Genomic DNA, 18,319 nt, shown 5'->3' with positions numbered 1-18,319 from the left:
TAACATGCTTTTTTACAGTCTGACTGGTTACTTTGTATGAGGGAGGGATACTCAGCACAGGCCCCACATCCTCCCTAAGTCAGCCTTCATCCTTTCCTTTGACAGACTGGATCAAGGACAGATTGGGTCAGGTAGTGTGCTGAGACTTAAATGCTGATAAATTAGTTTAGAATAGGAAGGAGTAGTTTTGACATAGATATTTTCACAGATATGGCCTGGTATTTGATGCAGCAAACATACTGACTTTGGTGTAATTTCATGAAAGTCATTAATAGTTCATCCGGTTTCTGAAACCTGATTTCCTCAGCAGTTCATCTATAGAGAGGACAACAGGGACATGCAGCCTCACCAGTGAACGCTTTGGCCAACCACATTGGATGGTCAGACCTCTGAGGGCACCGCCTCACCCTCTATCCCCTTGGCCCATATCCTACTAGCAGAATGATAAAGGCATGGAGATGAAGGAGAGGAGGGAAAGGAGCAGGAGGAGGAGGAGGAAGAGGAGGGCCGCGGCGAGAAGGAGGAATAAGCAGCGCATGTATATATGCGAAATATATGCGCCATCAGCAGAAAAGGGCCTGAGTCAGCCGTTTGCTGGGCCTTGCCGCATGCTAAAACACATAGAGGCAAAGCCCATTAAAAATGAATGCCACACGATAATCACATTCACACTTAAAATTTAATGTTGGTACGCTGCGGCTGACAAAGAGAAGGCGGCATAGGGCGCCGCAATTATGACCATGTCTCCTGTACTTCCTACTTTGAGGTGACGCCTTTGCATGGCCTCTGAAGGTGCTCTCTGATTCGAGGGGAGCCAGGGGCAGGGCATGTAGTCTGATTGTTGCAATTAGCCTGAAGGACTACATAGACTGAACTGACACCTTCAGAAGGGAAAGAGACACCGATCATCACAAGTGTAGTCGAGGTTAAATCCCATATAAAAAATCACTTTCCCACTTTGCCTCACATGTTTCTGTCCAGATCCAGGAAGAGGGGGGTTTGTTCCATTTAAAAGTGTTTTTGGGGAGTTTTTCCTCATCTAAATTGGGGAGAGACAGAGTGTTATATGTTGTAAAAAATGGAAGTTTGTCAGTGAAAATGAGGACTTTCATTTTCTGAATGCATCCCCACCTCTCAAGGCTATTATAACTATTTGATGGATTATTTTTAACATCGTTTTTAACATTGAATAAACATCTTGATGACTATTTCCCAGCTTTATAATATAAATTGATAATAAAATAGTTAATAAAATGGAACAACTCCATCACCCAATCACCCACTAGTCAACCTTAAATCTTGCAGGCAGCACTGAAGCCCCCCTTGGTGAGAGGTGCATGGGGCCTTGGGGGCCCTCATTTGGGGAGACAATCAGTGGGTGGGTGGTGGCAGGATGGATTGAGGAGAGCGGGGGACTCCACTCCAATTCCAGCTCAAGTGGGCTGAAGATGGCTGAGAAGTGCACTTCCCTTCAAAGAAGGCAAATTAATGTCCTTCTTGCCCAAACATAATATTGTCAGAGAGGTGCACAATAGGAGCCTCTCACCAGTGTTTCCTTGTGCTTCTGTGCGAGTGTGTGCATTTACAGTGTGTGTGTGTGTGAACGTGTTTGCAAATGTGTGGCCAGGACGGCCCCACTTAACCCACCTTCCATAAGAGAGTAAGAACCTCCTCGTGGTCCTCCTTCAAGGTCAGGCTGGAGTTTCTGAAAGACACTCTCCCAGTCAATTTTACATCCTTATTCAGGCAAAGGATATCTCTTTTAACCTTTGCCCCTGCTTCTCCATCCTCCCGTCAATTACAAAAACCCTGGGCATCTTCTTTTGACAATGACAGGGGTCCTTGGAAAGGGAGAAAAAGACAGAAAAAAGAATAGCAACACACTTTTGAATGAATAAAGAGAGACAGCAATGCAATCCAGGCTACCCAGAGGTTGACTGGTTGAATTCAGCTTGTACTATTCATCTCCCCAAAATGCAGATTACTTTTTGCTCTGTTAGTCTTTTCCCATTGTAAAATGTTTAAATTTAAACTTAGGGCACATAAAGAGAGACTCCTTGCTAACATAAAAAGTGAAACACTTTTTTTTTTTTCAAATTGATTTACCTTCAATACCAGATCATTCTTCTAATACAAATTTATCGAAATCATACATATGTAAAGCTGAAAATTATGCAAAAGTCCTCTATTTTGAGACAACTAGACCAATAAAATGAATAGACAAGTGTCAAACACAGACGAAGGCAGCGCTACCTATAAGAGTGAAGTTTTTTTCTTTATCTAGGTCACAATATGTGGAACAATTTCAACAGATGGGCTGCATCGTACTCCCCAGGCGAACAGAAGTTAGTTTCTCTCTTTCTTTCTTTTACTGTCGCCTCTGTACCCCTCCTCTGCCTTAAAGGATTCCATCATCGGTACTTTGTTGCAGGCAAATTCAGGTGCACGTCACACATATATACATGCATGCATTCACACACAAATATAACACACTGAAGGGACTTTGTAGGAAAAATGACAAACACTAAATGTGACCAAGTAGGTCAGAAATAATTTATTTTTCTTGCTAAATGGGGAAATATTAAGCCAACAATGATCAGATTACATATGACATGCAAGAATTTGCTGCATATAAATACACAGTTTATTAGATTATTTTTGTTCAATAATCTTCTGTCTGTTTCTGACTTGGTAATTTATTGAAAAAGAAGCATTTCAAGTCATTTTCGGTTATTAGAAAGAAAGAAAGTTGTGTAAACTTGGGTTGTGACAAGCTATTAAATTTTAATTTTTAATATTTTTCTGCAACTAAGGATTATTTTCGTAATCGATTAGTTTGCCAATTTGCCAGAATTAGAATCTGAATACTTTATTAATCCCCAGGCAGAAATTGTTTTTGTTCCAGATGCTCCGTTTACTGACAGATTTCAGATGGATGTTGTCCTCAAGTGTCTTGTTTTGTCCACAGCCCAAAGATATTCACTTTACTGTCATAGAGGACTAGAGGAAACCTGAAAATATTCACATTTACGATAAATTTGCCTCAAAATTACTCAAGCCGACAACATGATTATCAATATAACTGTCTTTTATCAAAACTCAAAAGTTGGAGTTTCACTCCTTCCTCTCCATCCAAAGTGAAAGAAAGGAGGGCCAAAAGAAAACGGAGAATAAACAACAGAAAGGAAAAGAAAGATCAGTTGAATGGGGAAAAAGGAAATGAGTGGGAACCAATTTTGGGAAATGAGTGGATAGAAAACTGGCAATGATATAGATCCTGTTAGAGTTTCTTCAGTGCATGCATCCACCGCTCGCACACATGCACAGAGCCCATGGATAGACCACTTCACAAAGTATTTGCTTGAAAAAAAAAAGGCACCCAAGGGAGACGTGACATGCTGTTTGGAGGCCTTGTGGTCACACAGCAGCACCAAGAGGTTGCTATGGAAAACAAACACACACACACACACACACACACACACACACACACACACACACACACACACACACACACACACACACACACACACACACAACAAGACTTGTAGTGGAATGCATAAGACTGTTTATTCGTGTGTGTGTTTGACTGCGTGTTGGTGCATGAGAGACATTGACATGGAAAGAGACAGTTGGAGGTGGAGTGTGTGAGTGTAGAGGGGGTCCCATATAATGGAGAGGCTCCACCTGTTTACACTTCTTTGCCCCGAGCATTCTTGAGCGGGCCCCTTTAGAGGGCCCTCATTCCCGACAACCAGCTAACTGCTCTTGGGGAGCCCTCCGCAGGGACCACAAAAACAGCTGAAGCCTCGAAGGGCTTCCTGAAAGGGAGAGGGAGGCGTGTGGGGGAGGCGAGGGCATGACGAATAGGCAAGATAGAGCAAGAATAATAGCAATAAAACTAAATAGAGAAAGCAAGCAAACAGACAACTTAAAAGAGCGTATCACTAGTGAACCACTTCCAAACAAGCTTTTTTAATGAGGTCCGCTATTAATACAGAAAAGCAATGGAGAGAAAAGCAAAAGAGGGGAAAGCAAAAAGCAGGAGGGGCTGGCGGCGGGCAAGGAAAAAGAATGAACGAATGGGTGAATGTGTGCGAATGCCGTGTGTGTACTGAATCACTATATCTTTGTTTTTCTGCGACTGTACAATGACCTCTGTTTGGGCCTGGGATGAAGACAGTAGCGGGCTGAGGATGGGGATGAAGAGAGGGAGGCGGAGGAGGCGGAAGGGGGTGTTTGGGTAGTGGGAGGCTAACAGGCTAGACACCAGGCCTTTGTGTGCAAATTTCCCAGCAGCGCCTTACCAGTTAATTAAGGAGGTCAGTGAAAGAGGGAGAGAGAGAGGGATAGAGAGACAGAGAGAGAGAGAAAGATGCAGAAGGTGGGGGTCGGCCCTAACGAGCTGTCCGCAGCACATGAATGAGGGGTTTGTCCTAAACTAAGCAGCGAGAGGCCAAACAATGTCAGCAGCAATTAGCAACCAGTGGTGGGCAGCCAAGGGCCTGTTGACTGAGCAAGCAAAAGATGTGAGAGGAAGAAAAAATAGGAACGTGGACATGCAGACACACATATATAGTTACAAACCTCCAGGAATAAATAGGATAGAGCCGAGCAGCAGGAGGCGGGCGGCAGCGGAGAGGAGTAGAATAGGCAGAGGCGGGTCATGTTGCCTTCACCTCTCCACACAGCAAGGCCTTGACCCTGCTAGCTGAGTGCTTTGAATCTACAATACTGGTAGAAGGTAACAAAGGCCATAGGTGTAGCAGTGTGATCTGTATGCTCAAGTTACACTTGATGTGGTAGATAGCAACTCTGAGGGTGTGATGCACCAAAAACCAAAATAAAGGGCACTTTTTCTTTGCATAGAGATCAAATTGAATTAAATTAAATCCTATCTTTACCGTGTAAGAGTGAGTTATCATTTTTGTTTTTTACTTTTTTATTTTGTGCAAATTGCCTCGTTAGAAAGACACTGAATTCTTTTTCCGGACAAGTCACTCCACTCGGCTCTCCAGCATGTCTGTTTTTGGCTCCTACCATTCTCCTCTCCTGTCTGCTACCATTCTTGGCACAATACGAAGACTTCAGCCTTTGTTTCATTCTAATCTTGGAGGTGAAGTGGCCCTCTTGTACCTCGGGCTCTAATCGCTGGCAGAGACAGTGTTCTCTAGTGGTGCTGGACCGCGATGAAAACCCGACATCCCCACAAAGAGAAAGAAAACTGCTGCGTTCGGGCTTTGTGTGCAAATATAAAAGCATACAAAAGCGGGAGCCTGAGATAGTGTCAGAGTTAGACTGTTTTCACTCTCCGGTTGTAGATATGGATTATGTTTTTTTAATTTCTTTTTTTTAATATGGGGTTGTTTGTTGGCCCCTTGTTTGAAGGGAGGGACTTGGTGGCTGTGAGAAAGTGGAGCCTGCAGACTGCGGGCTGTGAAGAAAGTAGGTTGGGGTGTCGTGGAAAGGCGAAAGGTTCACCGGCTGTTGGAGAAGATGGTCACAGAAGGGCATGAGAAATGTGAGAGCTGTACTTGGTAATTGGCAAATGGTTCTGTGAATGTGTTCTCAGGCCTTTAAACATGTATATTCTTATAAAATGGCTCTGAGTAGGTATTCTAACTTTTTACCATGTATTATGAATCAGAGTATGTATATTATTAATGCCTCCATACAGCTCATTGCCAGTAATTGCTCCATAGATAATGCTCAAAATGTGTGGATAAACCAGTCTCCAATCCATCCAATCAACAGACAAATAAATCCATTCATATTCAGATTTGCAAAAATCCAGCCTCCTGAGAACGATTCATCGGGACAAGTCTCTGCTGTCCTTCAGAGCAATCCATAATGCCGCACATTCAGTAATAAGGCATATAGGAGCTGGGTGATCAGTGGCAAAAGCTAGGCAGGGAGACATCAACCTGCTGGAGCAGAGTCTGGTAGAAGGAGGGGGCTGACAGGATGAGCGTGGTGGTGGCAACGGAGGAGGAGTAATCAGAATCCCATCCAGGCCTAGTCTCCAGAAATTGCCATGCAGATTTAAAGCCTATAAAGGAGGATCCTTGGACCGCTCCTTCTCCCCACTGCCACTCCAGCACAGCAGAGACCCTCCACTCCCCTCCTATGTCTCTCGCTCCCTCTCTCAGCGGTGCTCATTGGAGGCAGGTAGCCCCCAGATGCGGGGCCCAGGTTACCGTAACCTTGGTGGTGAGATCGGCTGCTCGCCTTCATGCGGCCGGCTATTCATCAAAATGGAGGGGTGGGGGTGTGGGGGTGATGGCGGCAGAGGGGCAGAATATGCAGCAGGGGGAAATGAGCGTCCAAGACAGCTTCCCAAAAGGGTAACAAATCACCCTCCTTGCCCTAATTCACCATGGGGGGACTTGATGGACCAGTGGTCACAATATGTGGCTGTGAAGATGCATGGGTTTGACAAATCAAATATGTGGGCTCATCTGGGATTTAAAGAAAAAAAAAAAAGAACAGCTGATTATAATCACTCAGATGCTGGGATGTTATACACTGTAGTACCGTGAAGTGCAGAACATCCAACAAAAATAGATGTATCTTTGTGTTTTGTATTAATTTGGCTCACACTTTACCTATATATTAGATGATAGACCCACGGATTGCTGCGATGAATGCAAATTGCCACGCAAAGGCTGTAGAGTCTTATCAGCAATATCCCTCTGATCGATCACTGTGGTTGCATTATCAATCATCCATCATCGCATTGATATCTCTGCAATACCTATAATCTCACCTGATCAGAATCATTGATCAACACTGTAGCAGGATTGATCTCCCATGCCGGTTGGATTGGATGACAGTGACACAGGGATGCTTGCAGATATGAGCAGTAAGACATTTGCAAATGAGCAGTGCAGACCGTTACATCCCTTCTACTAAAAAATACAAGGAGAAAAATTTAAATACATGCCTGCAAAAATAGCAGCCAAGCTGTGTGGAATATATCTTTACTAAATTTGAAGCAAAGGGAATCCCATTCCTGCTACAAAGAAATATTTCATGTGGCATATTACAACGTAATTACCCCTGATCTTGCATTTGTGATGACGGGTTTCCTCCCCATTGGAGAATACCGAGCTAGTGGCTTGTATTCAGCAGGGAAAACAGGCAGCCGCGGCACAGTACAAGTCAGAATCTCCTCTGCGTAGGACCTTAATCATCCTGGCTCACTGTGCATGTGCATATAGGCAGATTCCTGTGTGAGCAGGTCGTGCGTGCATGCAATGCGCGGGCGTGCGCATGGGTGTCTTGCAGTGGGTGTTTTCCAATAAGTGTGTATATTTGTGTGTGTCTGTGTAAGTGTGTGCCCGTGTGTGTGACAGAGAGAGAGAGAGAGAGGGAGAGATTGAGAGAGAAAACTCGTCCCTCCAATTCCCCCGTGAAGCCCTCTACACCAATTTCCAGCCATGGGCAATCACTCACTCAGCATACACATCTACATAGAGGCTGATGAGATCCTCCGTGGGCTTTACCATGTGACTGGAGCTCGTCATCTACTGTATGTGCCTCCCCTCTTTTCGCTCCTGTTCCAATGCTATAGTCAGTGGCGGGGAGAAGGGGGGGGGGGGGGTTCGGATGATCTACATACACTTATGATACATAGGTAATCTCTGAGGGGCAAATCAATGATACTCCCTGCTATGTTTCCCTTTGAATTCCAGAAGAATCCGTCACTTTTGCATGCCCATTATTGGTAGAGGTGATATGTCTTCCAGTTTTAGATGTCCTTGCGCCTGGATAGGGGTGCTTTAATATATCGTGCTAACCAATGACTGATATGGATGGATGTAGGGTTGTAGACTTGGGTAGATAGATTAGCGCTTAAAAGAATGTCCACCCTCAAGCTGTGATGTTAACACGGGGCACTGTATGCTGAGAGTTCATTAGTGTAATTGCCAGAATATTACCCAATGGCATGGTCATAATGTATAGAATATTAATACTATAAATCTCCATTCCTCTTGCATTCAGCGGGGGCATAAGTATAGCCAACATCATCGCATATTAATGAAAAAAATGAACTTTTTGAGGAGAGGCAGTTAAATGATGCGGTCTCCTGTCACTAGTCTACTCTTCCAATACACTAAACCATTTATATCCACATCTGTTCTGCTGTGAATGTATATGCACCGTGGCCGCTTTTGTCTCCAGGGAGAAATACTGTTTTGACGGACTAAGAAAGGGAATTTCCTCCGAGTTGCACAACAGGGCACCCCACCCACCTCCTCTTTCTAACAACCAGCCCTCTCCCTCTCACTCTGCTGATGTCAGCACATTGGCCACCATGGTTCTGGGACCACAACTGCTATTCAAAGAATAAATAGATGTGTAGGTGGAGGGGTCAGTACAGGCTTTTGAAATTATCCCATTGGTTTTTAGCATAAATGATAGAATACTTTGTGTCACTGATGGGTTTCGTGTTAGGCGTTGTGGCGGCCATAGACTGTATCATGTTCCGCATTTAGCATCACTAAGTGGACTCTGTTATGACTAGGCAACATTTTTTTTCTCCCTTGACCACCAGCAAAGTGAGTGACACTGCTGAGGTCAGACTTTTATATGCGATCACAGCCACACAGTTTGTTTTGTTCATGCTCTGTCTCGCGCGCTCTGAAGTCACCGTGAACTTCTGAGGAAGTTCAGAGATATACAATTCAGAGATAAGTAAGTGGCCACTAAAATTTAATTTATCCTTCTTTAAGTTAAAGTGTAAGGGCATACACCTGTATTTATCTAAAGGCCAGAGCCCACTTTAAAGGAACACACAGAGTAGGCATTTATAGTGTTGCTTTAACATTTAAGTAGGCATTAGAAAGGGGAGACTGCAATAGCATATTCTGTAAGCATCCATTTTTTCATTTATTGATCTGACCTTCTGCTGCCCAACCGCTGAAAATACCTCTGCATTTTCTTTTACGCACTTCTACATTTAGCTTACAAGGCTATTGTACATTTACTGTATTACCTAAAGCTTTTCAAACTAGTGTAAACAATTTATGCAAACGTTTTGAAAAAAACATTTAATACTACCATTAGTGTTTAAAAAAATAAATCTTCAATTTGCTTTCAGCAGTGTTGGAGGATCCCTTGTTTAAGTAAAATTACCAATACCACAGTGTTAAAGGACACCATTACAAATAAAAGTCCTGCATTTAAAACCTTACTTGAATAAAAGTAATAGTATTGAGTACTGGTTCAGCTTTTGTGACTGATATTACGCTAAACTGACTTATTAATACTGACACATTTATGTCTGAGCAGCATTTTACAGTTGTAGCTGCTTGATGTGGAGCCAGTTTTAAGTATTGTTTAATCTGTTGGTTCTCAACATAGGGTTTGGCCCTTTGAAAGGGTCACAAGATAAATGTGACGGGTCATGTGATGATTAAGGTGAGAAGCTGCATAAATTTTGATTTTTGGGGGGATTAATAATTCTCATCCTGTTTGTTGTGAAGTATTGGGCCTCAAATTAGTATTCAAATGAAACAATGTGACAACTTTAGAGAGGAAATGTCTCTATAGTGGAACTGCTAACAACATAGACGAAATGAGACGAGGGGCTTCAACCAGACAAGTAGAGTACATTGTTAATCTTTATTAATTGATAATATTTTATGAAATTATGTCATATTTTTTATGTGAAAGTAAAATATGAAAAGAAACTAGAAAATTAAGTAAATGTTATGAGACATTTTCTGAATTATAAGTATCAACTTACATAAAATGGAAGTTAACCCATCTATTTAGTTAGTTATTAGCTAAACAGGCCCAGTTTTGTTGCATAACATCTGTTGTGTATATCTTATAAGATGATCCTTGCAGCCTAGCTAACTCGTCAGTTTTGATAGCAAATGTTTGTGAGACAACCAAAATGGCCTCTGACCACAGAGGGTTTTTCCTCATGGCTGCTTGCCACTTGTCTCCAGGTAGCTGTTAATCACCGCTGAGGAGCAGATAGACCATAATGGAGGGTTTATCTCAGTTCTTCACACCACTTAGTGCCCAATGGACACCTCCATACCACTACCTCCTCTCTGTACCTTCTTACATTTTCTCCTCGCTCGCCTCCCCCCATCCTTTCGGCCGCCCCCCTCCCTACCAAAGGCCTTGATGGAAACACCACTCCTCAGAGAGTTGTGGAGGCGGAGGAGAATGGGTTGGAACGAGGGACAAAATAGGTTGAGAGGGTCGTTAGATAGTGAGCAAGGGAAAGGGGTCAGAACAATGTTGCTGACATGGTCAGAAGTGTAGAGGTAATTTTAGTGTGTGTGTCTGACCTCACATAGATCATAATAGTAATTTTCACCTGGGTCTTTCAGATTGAATAAGTTCACATGCACGTTAAATTCATACGGCCCTTATTTATATTTCATAAAACGTCAGTTGCCATAGCGTCTTATGCTAGAGCGTTACTATACAATACACAGGCAGACTTGCTCCAGGAGCACCATTATCCATGATGAATCACTGGGTTAATAGTCCATAAGGGTTGATACTGGTTAGTGAAGTCCTGGGCTTTGTATTGTGTTAGTGATGTAAGGGACGGCCTTAAGACATGCAGGCGTGCTTGTATTTACAAAGTACAGGAGGATTTACATGCTAACTTACATGCACACAGGAGACTTGGTCATTTACTGGCTGCAGCGCTGAGCGATGAATCTGAGAGAAGAGCAAGTTAGATCATTAGCGGAGAAGACTTCCTTCTTAGCTTGTGTGTTTTGTTTACATCCTTAGCTCACCGCTTGTCCGGTTCACACTTCTCATGTACGGGGCATGCTGCTGCTTGTATACATCCCTTGACTTTTCATGCAAATTTATGTTTAAGCATACTTGTTTGTGTGTACGACGGAGAGCACAAACACATACACACAAATGGGGGTGGAGGGGGACCTAGAAGGGGGAGTGCAGGGGGGTATTGGTGGTGGTGGTGGTGCAAGGCGGTGACAGAAATTGAGGGGGACGGGGTGGCAGCTGCAGGCTGCTCGGTGCACTGTCAGAGCGGAATGATTAATGAATGGCGGCCCCAGCTGAGCCTAACCTTTGGAGAACCGCACAGGACATCTGCAGAACTGTCAGCGCTCTGACAAGGACAGAGCTGAACAACCAATTATTTCGCCATCACTAAGGTGGGCTGTCAGCTTAATCCTAGCCATTCACTTAGGCAAGGACAGGCAAATTTCTCCTTTACATACACACACACACGCAGAGCGGACCACGGTCCTGCATGGACACACACACATAAACAAGAGAACAAACAGGCATGCACGGACAGCAACACATGCCTGTGTGGACATGCACACAGGGTGGACTGGTGCACTCACACAAACACATGCGCACACTCACATATTCACACACAGGCATGAGGTCCTGGACTAAATAGAGTTAACCCCTCCACTGCCAGCAGTGGCAACCCCATGCAGGTGACATATAGTAAGGAAAGCAGGGCGAGCAGGGGAGGTTTAATGATGACAAAACAGGGCTGGTGGATGCTGGCTGGGACTCTGAGCTGGACATGGGTGGGGCTGCATGGGGAAGACACTGTGTCTGGTAAATGTTGAGAGGGAGGAGGGGCGAATGGAGGAGGGGATGGGTGGGTACTAGAGAGGGATGGGTGGATGCCCTTATGTCTGCAGGGTGTATTTACATAAGATTCTTTAGTGAGAATGCATGTATTTGTGAAATTTACAAAATATTCAAATGATTAAATACTCACTCTGTTTTAGAGTCCATGTTAAAGTTGCACTCAAACTATTTTCGTTTTCATTTTTTTACTGTGGCTGGGGCACATATAGGATGACGTACATGTAGAGGAAGTCTGACAATCAGTGGGCTGCACATTCTGGAGTTTATACATTTTTATATCCTCCAGTGTGGAAATAAAGTATTGATCGACCTTATGAATTATACAAAATGGATCCTGTTGCATTGAGGAAGATTAAAAAAGAGTCTTTGAATAAAACATGATTATTATGATGATGATCATGATACCAGATCATGTCAAGAAAAAGTTGATGCAGTCTGAAGTACTCATGTCCAGTAGAAAACCATTCAATTCATTAATTCTTACCCTAAAAACAGCATGCTTCTAAAGGCAGAGTGAGTGAGAGAGCAAAAGTTGGATATTTTCTGAACGATATTAAGCGCTTCACGTCCTCTGCTATGATCCTTGTCCTGTCATTTTTCTCCACTCTGTCAGAACAGGAACTAATCCTTTTACTGTAATTAGAACTAATGAGCATATGATTGCCGGACCTATTGATCAGCCAGAAGAACTTCAATAATAACAAAGGTGTATTCGAGTGCAAATGTGTTTGTGTTTACATTCTTCATTTATCACCTGTGTGCGTGTGTGTGTGTAGAGCTTGGCCAGAGTTGGGTGCTGATGGGCAGTATGAGTGACTGATTGGGATTTGATTGAGGCGTTTCTGAGGCAATAAGGGATCGAGTGCAGCTACGAAGCCTATTGACAGACTGCTGATGAAGCCAGAGAGAGAGAGAGAGAGGCGGGGGAGAAAAAGAGAGGGAGAGACAGAGAGAGAGAGAAAGAAAGCCGGGCAAATTAATAAGGGGATAAAAATCAATTAACCTAAAAATTGTCCCTCATCAGTGGCTAACCACATGTATGCGTGTGTGAATGTGTTGTACTTCCCTTCGTATATCTCTGCCTGTGCTATAATGCATTCATCTACAGTAACTACTCAGCAGCGGGCAGCAGTGTTTTGGGTAGATTGACCTCCTGCTCGCAGACAATTAAAACATAAAATGCCAAGTCAAGTCACTTGAATCCTAAACGATGCTGGGCTGGTGTATATTCATGAGTGAACCACCTTCTACTCTCTGTGAATGGTGAAGACTCATTTAACCAGGAGAATCCTAATACCCACTCACAATTTGCAAGTCAAACAATTATGTTGGAATCATCTACAACTTTGGTGTCTCATGTGAATGTAAAAAGGCCGTTAACTTTGATGAGCAGAGTCTAAAGAGCAGTCAACACAAATTAATTTGAGTGATAATCGTAAATCTTTACTTCAGTTAAATTAGGTATGTCTTGAGCCTTCTATCTGATAGAGCTGTAACAATTTGTCAATCAACAGAAAAAATAGTTGCCAGTTACTTGGACAGTCTATCAATCGTAATTTTTCAAGCAGAAATGTCAAACATCTGATGGTTCCAGCTTGTGTGTTAGGATTTGCTGCTTTTCTTTGTCTTTTATTATCATAAGTGAGCAGTCTTTGGGATTTGGACAATGGATCAATGCGAGGATGTGGTCACTTTAGGCTTTAGAAAGTTATGAAGATCATTGTTAATTTTTTTTTTCTTTCTTTTTTTTTTTTTTTTTTTTACATTTTAAAGACTAAATTAATTAATGAACTGTGAATGTAATCATTTAGTTGGAGCCTGGCATATTGCAATTGATTAAAGAGCTTGTTTTCTTTACTGTGTTTTGAGTCGGCCTCTACAATGGTAGCATTTCGCTCCACGTACAAGTGTGTGTGTGTCAATGTAAAACAGTTATTTGGTTGCACCTGTGATGGACTTTTTTCTGACACCAAGGTTATCAAATTTCGTATAATCTAATCTCTGACTCTTACAAATCAGCTAACTCTCCTACAGTCACTTCAGGGCAACGGTTGTAATGCCAAACTCAAGGCTTCAGAATGTAGTTAACAAACCAGTGTATAATGGCACAGTAGGTTTACACTTGTATAAAACATTTAGTGGCAAGCTGTTTTTAAACTTAAACCAATGATTTAAATTCACCCTCTTTATAGTTTTGAGTCAGGGCTGAGTCTGCCAGATACGTATTTAGTCAACGTTTAGGTACAACCAGCTGTCGGGATTGGTGTCGGTGTCAGCAGATATTCAGTCACTACCAAAAGATCTTGGATCAGGATATCCCTGGTCACAACTACGTCAAAAGGAATTGGAGGGACTTACTGTGCAGTAATACAGAGACAGCTGTGTTTATAGAGAAGTGTGTGTGTGTGTGTGTGTGAAGTGAGATCTCAATCTGTAAGTTGTTTTACTGCAGGAGCTATACACTGGTGCACCCATGGAGACACACACACACACACACACACACACACACACACACACACACACACACACACACTGTCAGAATGTAGTCATTAGAAGCCCGGTCCTGCTAACAGGGCTGTCTACTGTCCCAGACAAACTGCAGGAGGAGGTGTCTGGCTGCTTGCTTTTAAACTGGGTTAGTGGACCAGAGAGCGAAAGAAAGAATGAGAGAGCGAGGTAGAGAGAGCATGAGAGAGAGCGGGAGAGAGAGAGAGAATCTGAAGTCTAAAACTGGGACGGGGGTACATGAGAAGAATTTTGTTCATCAATTGCGGTGGTGCTCCCCACTGCGTAACCCTTTATATCACATGTATGAGTATGAGTGTATGTTTTTGTGAACGCACATTCATGCGCCATGTTGTCTCGCGGAACGTCTGCTTATTATGGAAAAGTTTTACGGATGTCATTTTTTAATGTGTTCCTACTTTAACTCCACTGACTTCCTATAATGAACTGGATATTGCTCACTTCAGCCTCAGCCCTCGGTTGATTTAGGAGCCAAATGGCAGCCCATTAACATGTGAGAATGATTGTGCAGCCTTGGGGTTGTAGTGCGGCAACCCACAGAGAGGTTTTTCGCCGCACATCTCTGTGATTCTCAGTCTTTGCACTGTCGACAAGAGTTAAGCATCAAAGGCGAGAACTAACTATCCTCACCCTCCATCGCTCCCTCTGTCTCTATTTGGCCTCTGGGTTCACACTGTAATTTTCTCTCACTCTCTCCCTCTTTGTCTTTCTTTCTCTTTCGCTCTGTCTCTCTCTCTCTCTCTCTCTCTCTCTCTCTCTCTCTCTCTCTCTCCATCTCTCTCAGGGCTTGGGAATAGGGAGCGGAAGGTGATGGGGTCAAAGTGAATCTTCTCCTCACCGAAGATGATTATGTCTTAACCTGCCGTTATTCAAAGGACCAGGCCCCCGTGGCCATGAGCTGGCCTGCCAGCCACGTGCCGGCAATGAGGGGGCAACACCTCGGCACTGTCACAGAGGAAGAGAGAGGGAGAGGAGGTGTGCAGTCCAATGAACTCCCAGGGTCAAATGCACAATGGCTTGCTGTGTGTTACATGTGACTCGCTGTCCCATAGATCCGTGTGGTTGATGGATGCTTGTCGTTTGTCTAATGGCCTGGGTGTCCAATCTCAGACCCCCAAATTGATTATGGATGATGGTGACATCATTGGGAGCAGACATTAGATGATAAAGTTGCGCTAAACGGTGATGTAAGGATGAGACAAAAGCCGCTGAGCAGACTTGATGCACCGTAGGATTTCTAGGAAAGTGGTGATGCCACTGGTCATGCCTGTGGTGTTAATTCAAATCCAACTCATTAGCAGCTAGTGTTTGTTGGTCAGTCTTGATTAGTTGAGATAATAGAACAACACCTCCACTGTGCTCTGTCTCAGTGGACGGGGCTCAAGGCTGCACAGAGAAAAAACTGTTAAGTCTTTCACCTTTATCTTTGTCCCTCCTGACTTTTCTCTAAGCCTCAGACTTCATATTCAGCAGCCCCAGGCTTGAGCTATCTGTCTCCCCCTTTTCAATTAATTCTTTCTGAAGTGTGACACCCTGTATACTTTAATACACTTGCTCAGATGGACTCAAATCACATGAGCACACATGCTGTTGATACAGTAACACAGTCAGTCTCGGAAAACACGTGCCTTCACACACAATCATGTTGTTTAGCACGGGTAACTAGGAAAGTCAATGAGCACTTATCTGGAATCCAGTGGCAACACTAACAAGCCAGTGTGAGGTGTGAACACAGCTGTTTGAGTCACAACAAATCTAATACGCATTTTATCACTTCTTAAACAAGCCATCAGCAAGTCTAATGCTCTGGTATGGCGAGCGGCACTCCATGATACATGTGCCTTCAAAGCAGTTTCTTAAACATCAGCACTTAGCACATCCTCCCTACACCCCGGCATCATACATCTACAGTAAGCGGTGACACTGATAAGTCAAATTTATCATTTTTGCGATTCAGATACCTACACCAACAATGCTCTAATTGACAACACCAACAGCTGCCACGTTTTTTGTCGCTGATAGCTGATCTGCGTGAAAATTTTGTCTTAATCAGCGATTATCAAACAGCATGTGCCAGAATTGTGAATGCAGCTTCATTTTCCTTTACTTCTTCGTATTTTTTGGAACGGGGAAACACGGCAGAGCCGTCAGTGTCACTCACGATTGAACCAAGCGAGCCGCAGGGATTCACCCTGCGTGTCTGTCTCAGGGCTTAAGAGTTACTCTCTCATGACGCCTTACCATTTTAAACCTTATTTGGTTTGCAAAAGTGAAACTAAGCTCTTTCTGTGCCACTCTTTTTTTCAAGTTCAATTTTTGGATTGCATAGCTTGAGACGGAGATAAGGGGGGATATGGGGATAACTTCTGGGGACAGTGGACAGCGGATTTCAAGAGGGGGTCACTAGGGGAAGGGAGGAACAGAGGGAGAGGAGGAGAGCACATGGGAGGATAAGGGGGACGGAGGTGTGGAGTCCGGAAGGGGTTGGGAGTCGGTGATGGGGGGCTGAGTTTGAGGCGTAGAGACACTCCAGAGACTTTACAGAGCTTCAAAGGGAAGTTTTTGGCTTTGACTGACAGGCCCCCAGAGTGAAGAGGACCTGGTGGCAGGCGGCACGTCCTGGTCCCACGATGCCCTGTGGTCTCCATGGCACCCATCCCAGCCCATCCCTCTGTATTCTTCAGAAAGTGGGGCTGAGATGATGGGGGTCAAGATGCGTGGAAGGGCTGCCGTAGATCATGGCTCGGTTTTCATGGTATATTGCCCTCGAACCAAGAGTGTGAAGGACAAGATGGCTCCTTTGAATAGTAATGAGGAGGGCTCGTGTTCCAAATGAACATTTACGTGCAACAGCATACAATTCATTCAAATATTTTGGTCACTGTGTGGCTTTTTTATTTTCTGTGACCATCGCTGCTTGTGTCCTGTGAAACTGGAAAAAAAAAATAAATAAAGGCCAAGTAGAATACTGACCACATGAAAGTCCTGGTCAAGGTGCAGTCATCCAGCACAACTTGCTGTGTACTTAGCATTTGTTCACCTTTAAACAGTATTACCTGACTTCCTTAAGGTAGAAAACTTCTCATATAAATGCCCAAATGGACTTACAAGGCAAACTAATCCTTTCATGCACACAGATGCATGGAGCCTGCTGGAGCGTGCACTCCTTAGTCCTGCAAAAATACGCACATCCGGGCGTAAAATACCATTTTTGAGAGTGAGACCCTGCTGCGCATTACTGCTGCAGTTTGTCTGTGAAACAGGACATCAAGTCTGTGTCGTAGTCTCACTGCCAATCAAATTCAGCCAGATCAATCAATTTTAAAGTTGAAATTCTGTTAAAGGCTGGATATAACTGTTGTGCAAATGCTGTTGCATCCATTTTCAGTCTAGTATCAGAAAATTGCACCATTATTCGCAAATCTTTACCCATGATTACATACCAAGATGTTTCATGGTGGCTCGAGATGTCAGCATTGTGGAAAAGTGAGCATTGTACTCTCTGTACAACAAAGTATTCCCCTTGTTGGAGTATTTCTGAGAGTGCATCATAACCACTGTACAGTAAATCTCTGTTTCAGACCCAAGATGAATGACACCATCGTCCGCGGTCCAACACCTGGGTTGATAGATGAGAGCAGGAGGGCTGTGTTTAAATGTGTCTCAGTAAACACTGTTAGGCCTGTGTAAACAGCAGTACATTGATCAGCCCTCTATTCATGGTCAGCACGTCTCTGCCTGCACTGGATTAGTCAACATACCGACCCATCTGTTTGCTCCACTGTAAACTGAGGCCAATGTCAATGCCAAAGCCTAACTGGAATACTACACACTGTTGAGGCTTAGTTTCATAAAAAAAAACTCTAGACTTACACTGGTCTGGTGGAACCTTTTATATATATATCAACATCACACCCAACACACAATCCAAATCACTTGTTTGCTTGTCCAGCTCCTGTAGTGAGAATCTACAATAAGTGTGACAGTGTGTCAGTGGACCCATGAATATCGGGCTGGTGCCACTAACAGCCTCTCATCTCACTGAGCTCCTCAGAGGAATGGACAACACTGGTTGGCTAGGCAGTAGCTACTGTGTATAGCAGAGAGAGAGAGAGAGTTAAGAGACTGACAGAGATGGAGAAAAAGAAAGGAGCTGGAGAGAGAGAGGCATCGAAGCGTG

The 18,319-nt window shown here is 43.7% G+C and overlaps 1 protein-coding gene across 26 annotated transcripts in view; it reads left to right on the top strand.

Moving 5' to 3' along the window:
• pou3f1 (POU class 3 homeobox 1) overlaps positions 1 to 18,319 on the top strand; it is a 221,632-nt gene that overhangs the window by 72,804 nt on the left and 130,509 nt on the right. For 2 of the 26 annotated variants that reach the window (XM_037074680.1, XM_037074673.1), the window contains exon 4: positions 14,924 to 15,114. The exons of the other annotated variants lie outside the window; for them this stretch is intronic. The gene's annotated coding sequence lies outside the window, so the exon portion shown is untranslated. The remainder of the gene's footprint in view (positions 1 to 14,923; positions 15,115 to 18,319) is intronic. 26 annotated transcript variants of the gene reach the window in all.

The sequence above is a fragment of the Acanthopagrus latus genome, chromosome 17, assembly GCF_904848185.1.
Source record: "Acanthopagrus latus isolate v.2019 chromosome 17, fAcaLat1.1, whole genome shotgun sequence".
In the NCBI taxonomy this organism is placed as follows: domain Eukaryota; kingdom Metazoa; phylum Chordata; class Actinopteri; order Spariformes; family Sparidae; genus Acanthopagrus; species Acanthopagrus latus.
The sequence above is the reverse complement of the archived record's forward strand: the minus strand, read 5'-3'. Positions and strand labels throughout refer to the sequence as shown.